Here is a 5,827-nt window from a genome sequence, read left to right on the forward strand (position 1 = left end):
GGCGGGGCGGGGCGGGGGCGCCGCGGGGAGGAGGGGGAGGCGGCGGAGGGAGGGGCCGGGGCGCTCAGGAAGGGGCCCCCCGGGCGCGGGGCGCCATCTTTTTCGCGTTTTCCCGCGAATTATTGACGTCCCGCTTATGTAATTAGCGGGGGCCGCGCCGGCCTCGCCATTGGAGCCCGCGACCGCCGGGGCCCCCGCAGCACCGCCCGCCAGCCCGCCCCCGCGCCGCGCCCTGCCCCCTCCCCGGCCCTCGGCGGGCGCGCATCCTCCGCAGACACGCGGCGCGGGGGCGCACACACCGCTCAGCCGGGCGGCACTCTGCGGCCACACGCGGGTCTGGGAAGCGCGCCTTTCTCCGCGCGGCTCGGGACCCGCCTGGTGCGGGCACGCTCACACCCACCCGCTGGACACGCACCAGGGACAACCCAGACGGAGTTCAGCAGGAACACACGACAAACAGCCTGCGCTGGAGGGACATCACACAGACTCATACAGGCGTGGAGGCACAGCAGACGCCATCTACATGACAGGGGACAATCACACACACGCAGAGACACAGTTTTTACTTGTATGCATCAGGCAGAGAAACAAGTAACAAACTTAAACACAGTAGAGAAACAGTACAGCAACGACGAACTGCGCACAATGTAGACACACAACACAAGGGAATAACTACCATATGCATATACCATACATCCAAACACAACATAAGGCACACAGAGAAAAACAGTTTGCAGACTCTTAGGAATAGCATTGGGAGGGGATGGCATGGCTCTAGGCGTAAGGGGTCCTTGCCCTGGGGGAAAAAAAGGCCCCTGTCAATTCGAGGTGGAGGAGGAACTTTTACTAGCAACCCCCTCTTCCTTATCCCTGCAGCCCTCCTCTCTCCACTACCCTTGCACTCTGAAGACCCCCAGAAGGTTGAGAGACGGTGCACAATGTGGCTGGTGGACAGCGTTATCCCCACAGTCCTTCCTTGTTCATTGTCAAGTTGGCCGCCCTTAGGCTCTGTGCTGGAGGTATGCAGTGCTAGGTAGGGACTGTAGAGGGGGAATCTGCTTTGCCATGCTCAAAACTCAGCCCGGAGCCAGACTCCCACCACACTGGGAGTCTAAGATATTGTGGTGTCTTTTCCTCTTTCCTTCTCCTCTTTGTCTCTGTTTCTCTTTGGAAAAATCTCTCAGACCCTCGAAACTACAAGGAAAAAAGAAGGAAGGAAGGAAGGAAGGAAGGGAGGGAGGGAGGGAGAAAGAGAGGTCTTATTTCCGGACCTTATGGGCTGATTCCATCAACTACTGTCTGGGAGAACCTGATCATATCACGGTCAGCTTCCTTACCCTCCATTTAGTGCAGTACAAGGCAGTGAATTCAGGGCTTCCTGTTTACACGAAACCTCTGAATGGTCTTCCTGGTCAATTTGGTCGTTTAAGTGTTTATTTGAGGGAAAAGACAGACACCACAGCATTGTCCCAACACTCATGGAGCTTCCGTGGCTCTGTCTGTGGTACTCTCTTTTGGTGTCAGAACTGGAACCTAGGGCTACACACAGGGTAAAGCTTTAACTCTACAAGGTGAGATGTCGCCTGGCCCTATCATACCAGCTAGCCTCAGTTTCCTCATCAAAAATTGCTTTGTGGAGAAGTCGAGAGGCTTTCCTGACAGCTGGGGACTGAAAAGACAGGAGTGAGCTGTGACTCTTGAGCATTGCTCAAGTAATTCTAGATTCATCAAATGCCTCCATCCTCTCACCCTAGGATGAAACCTGTGGAGCTGGAGCAATGATAATGCTCCTATAGAAATAAAGGGGTACAGTGCAATGCACTGGAAGTAAAATTTGGGTGAGTCCTGGTTTCAAGTCCACCTCTAAGTTAGAGTCAGTGCACAGAACCCTGGATACGCTTATGCCCCTGTATCATCATCATTTGTATCTCATCATTTGAAGGGACGGTCATACCACTTCATCTCATAGGGCCATTGCACTGTGATGAGGTTAAAAGCAGACTGTAAGCGTAGGTTGAAATGGCATAGTGACAGCAGGTGCTTTGGTGAACAACAAGATGGCATATTGGGACCAGGTGATAGCTCACCCAGTTGGGTGCACACCTTACCATGCATGAAACTCTAGCTGTGAACCCTGACATCACATGGGGGAACCACCAGGGTCAGTTCCACCAGTGGTAAAGCAGTGCTGTGGTGCCTCTTCCTCTGTCTCTTGTTTCTCTTCCCTCTCCGTCTCTATCTGAAACAAAACAAAAATAATGAAAAAAGGGGGTGGGGAAAAGTGGCATGCAAAGTTATGAAGCCACTAAAAGAGTGAGACTATAAATTCCACAAGAAAGGAATAATGTGACTAGTGCCTGGGCTGGAGTTCAGTTGTATGGAGAGAAGCAGTAGAAGATAATGTTGGGGGTGTGGGGGAGTAGAGCTGCATTTTAAGGACTGAACTTGACTTTCAGCTTCCAGGCAAACCAAGGTCACTGACCAAGGTCACAGCTGTGAATGTTCTCAAAAGAACTGGGAGCAATCCAGAAGTGTGCCATGATCTGAATTTGCTTTAAGACTTGTCGGTAGTGGGTTAAAAGTGTGAACAATCAAGCAAAAGATGAGTATTCCACTTTTAAATAGATTTTACTTATTTATACTAGAGAGAAGCAAAGCACTACTCTGGCACATTTGATGCTGGGGGGGGGGAGTCAAACTCAAGACCTCAAATTCAGTGCTTTAGCCCTCCTGGGCTGCAAATATTCCAATTTTAAAAAATTGGTTGAAGATATCAACAGGCAACTCATGAAAGAGGAAACCTAAATTGCCAAAAATATGAAAAGATGTTCAAGCTCACTGGTTCTGTGAGAGATGTAAACAAAATGAGATGCAATGCTCCATTTCACACCCACCAGACTGGCAAAGAGTAAGAAATCTGTCAAGATGAGAGGGGATGGGGGCAGCGAGGATGAGGCACCATTGGATCCCCCATAATTAGGAATGAAGCTGTATGCTGGCACAGCTACTTTGGAAAAGAGTTTGGCAATGTCTAGAAAAGTTGAAGAAGCTCATATCTGCAATTTAGTGACTTCACCCCACTCAGCTTGTAAGCAAAAACTTAGACAATGGTTAATTGTCCATTACTAGTGCTACAGATAGATTTGTGAACTATTCATACAATGGAATAATAGAATGGGAATAAAAACTAAGACTACATCTTTCAATATAGATACAGTCTAGAATAAAAACCAGCAAGACTAGAATAGATACAATGCCATACAAAATAGATACAATGCCATACAAAAGAGGTTATAAAACAAGCAAATGATACAGTCAGGTAGTTGGTAGTAAAAGTGTTAAAACATGGCTAGGAAATCAAAGACAGCAAACTTAGAAGAGTGGTTAACTTTGGGAAGGTTAAGGATGGAGTTGAGGTCAGAAAGAAGCATACAGGGGATTAAATTCTATGGTAACTTTTAATTAGGAAATATTGCATTGTAATTTTTTATGAGGAAATACAGACATTTCTAAAGCAAGTATGACAAAGTGCCAAGATTTGAGAAAACTGGGTAGTGGTCAATAGCGATTCTCACTATCCTTCTGTTTTCCTAATCAAATGCTTCTCCACACCCCAGTCTCTGTAGTTTTTATGTTTGAAGTCTTGTAATTTTGAAGTGGAAAGGATAGGAACTGAGGAGGATTGCTGATAGCATCACCCATTACATGTGCAGAGACATCTGGCCGCACAGAGCCCTAGCATGTCAGTTATTGAGATATACAACTAGTAACCAGAATGACAGTCACCAGGTCTGCTCACAGGGGAGAGAATAGAGACTTAAAGTGGTGGAGTGAGGTCCTTAAGGTCACACACAGTAGGGAGCTAAGAGAATCCCCTGAGCCTCACTGTGGCCCAGCATCAGCCTCTTCTTTCAGTCAAAACCAATGGGAACTGTAGACAATACCAGAAAGAATATAGAATTCACCTGTGATTTTCACTGTTTATTTTTGCCACCAGAGTTATCACTAAGGCTCTAATTTCTTTTTTTTTCTTTTTTTTGCTTCTTATTTTGAATTTTTATTTATAAAAAGAAAACACTGATAAAAACCATAGGATAAGAGGGGTACAACAACTCCACACAATTCCCACCACCAGAACTCCCTATCCCATCCCCTGCACTTGTATAATTTTTTTGCTTCCAGCAAAAGCACTGTTTCCCCCCCAGATAGAGGTTAAGAGACAGAATGAGAATCTCCCAATAAAGAAATAAAAAAAGAAAGAGGGATTCGGGTGGTAGCGCAGCGGGTTAAGTGCAGGTGGTACAGAGCGCAAGGACCAGCGTAAGGATCCTGGCTCAAGCCCCTGGCTCCCCACCTGCAGGGGAGTCTCTTCACAGGCGGTGAAGCAGGTCTGCAGGTGTGTATCTTTCTCTCCCCCTCTCTGTCTTCCCCTCCTCTCTCCATTTCTCTCTGTCCTATCCAACAACAACATCAATAATAACTATAGCAATAAAATAATAAGGGCAACAAAAGGGAATAAATAAATAAATGTCTAAAATAAAATAAATTAAAAAAGAAAGAGAAGGAGAGAGAGAGAGAGAGAGAGAGAGAAGGAGAGATATCTCAACACTGCTCCACTGCTCATAAAATTTCCCTGTGCAGGTACTCCTATGTGGTGGCCTAGGATTAGAGTCCAGGTCCTAGGACATGGTTAAGTGTGGACTCCATCTGGTGAGCTATCTCCCAACCCCCTACTGTCTTCATTTATTATTTTAAAAATTCATTTAAAATTGATAGGACACAGAGAAACTGAGATAGAGACATCAGCAACTCTGTTTCATCAATTGTGAAGCTCCCCCCCCACCGTTGATGTGGTTCAGGGAGCTTGGACCTGGGTCCCTGAGCATGGTAATACATGTGCTCAGCTGGCACCCGCTGCCCAGCCCTCTGTTTAATTTATAAGTTGAATTCATATACAATAAATTCACCTATTTTTTGTTTCAGGAGTTTTTAGGGATTTGAACTCAGAGCTTCAAACCTATGAAGCCTGCCCTTACTCTGTCATTGAGCTACATCTCTAATTCCCTGTGGATCCATCTCTTTCAAACATATAGCACTAACTCAATTTGAGAGAATCTGTTTAGTTTCAGAAATATTTTCTCAAGACCAAATGCATTAGCAGATATTTAAGTAAAAATTCTGTTCACAACTATGAGTAATTATTGGTGCAATAAAATTTGAAAGTAGGTGGCCAGTTAGGGAAGCCTATTTAATTACCTGAGTCTGGGTGTCAGTTTACAAAGTCTTCTGCAGGAAAGTGCTAGAGTTTTCAAATTATAGTAGAAAATGTGATTGTAAACCTTACTTACAATTAAAAGCAAAAGCAAAAGCAAAACCCAAGACATTCAACAGGATCAAGCTATGACCTGTTGAAAGCTTGTGACTTTGGTTAGCTGCCAAGCCATAAACACCTTTACCCGTGGCTTTTGTGTGGGAATGAGAGAAGTTGAGTGTCTGCCTCACTGTGAGCTCAGGAGGTAGAGAGAGAGAGTTTTCTTCCTAAAGTACTGCCCACCACCTCCCCCAACTTGCTTTAGAACCATGGTGAGTCCCTTCTTTTTTCTGAAACATAGTCTCCCCATCTGTTAGCAATGACATATGCTTTATTCACACTTTGTGAAATGCAGCTGGTCTTTAAGAAAGGTTCTGTGGGCAGGCATTGTACTAGGGTGAGGGCAGAGGAAAATGTGCCATAAAAATGAGTAAGACAACCTCTGGCCTCAGGAAGCTCAATGAGAGAGAGAGAGAGGGAGAGAGAGAGAGAGAGAGAGAGAGAGAGAGAGAGAGA

Source organism: Erinaceus europaeus, chromosome 10 (assembly GCF_950295315.1).
Source record: "Erinaceus europaeus chromosome 10, mEriEur2.1, whole genome shotgun sequence".
NCBI classification, from domain to species: domain Eukaryota; kingdom Metazoa; phylum Chordata; class Mammalia; order Eulipotyphla; family Erinaceidae; genus Erinaceus; species Erinaceus europaeus.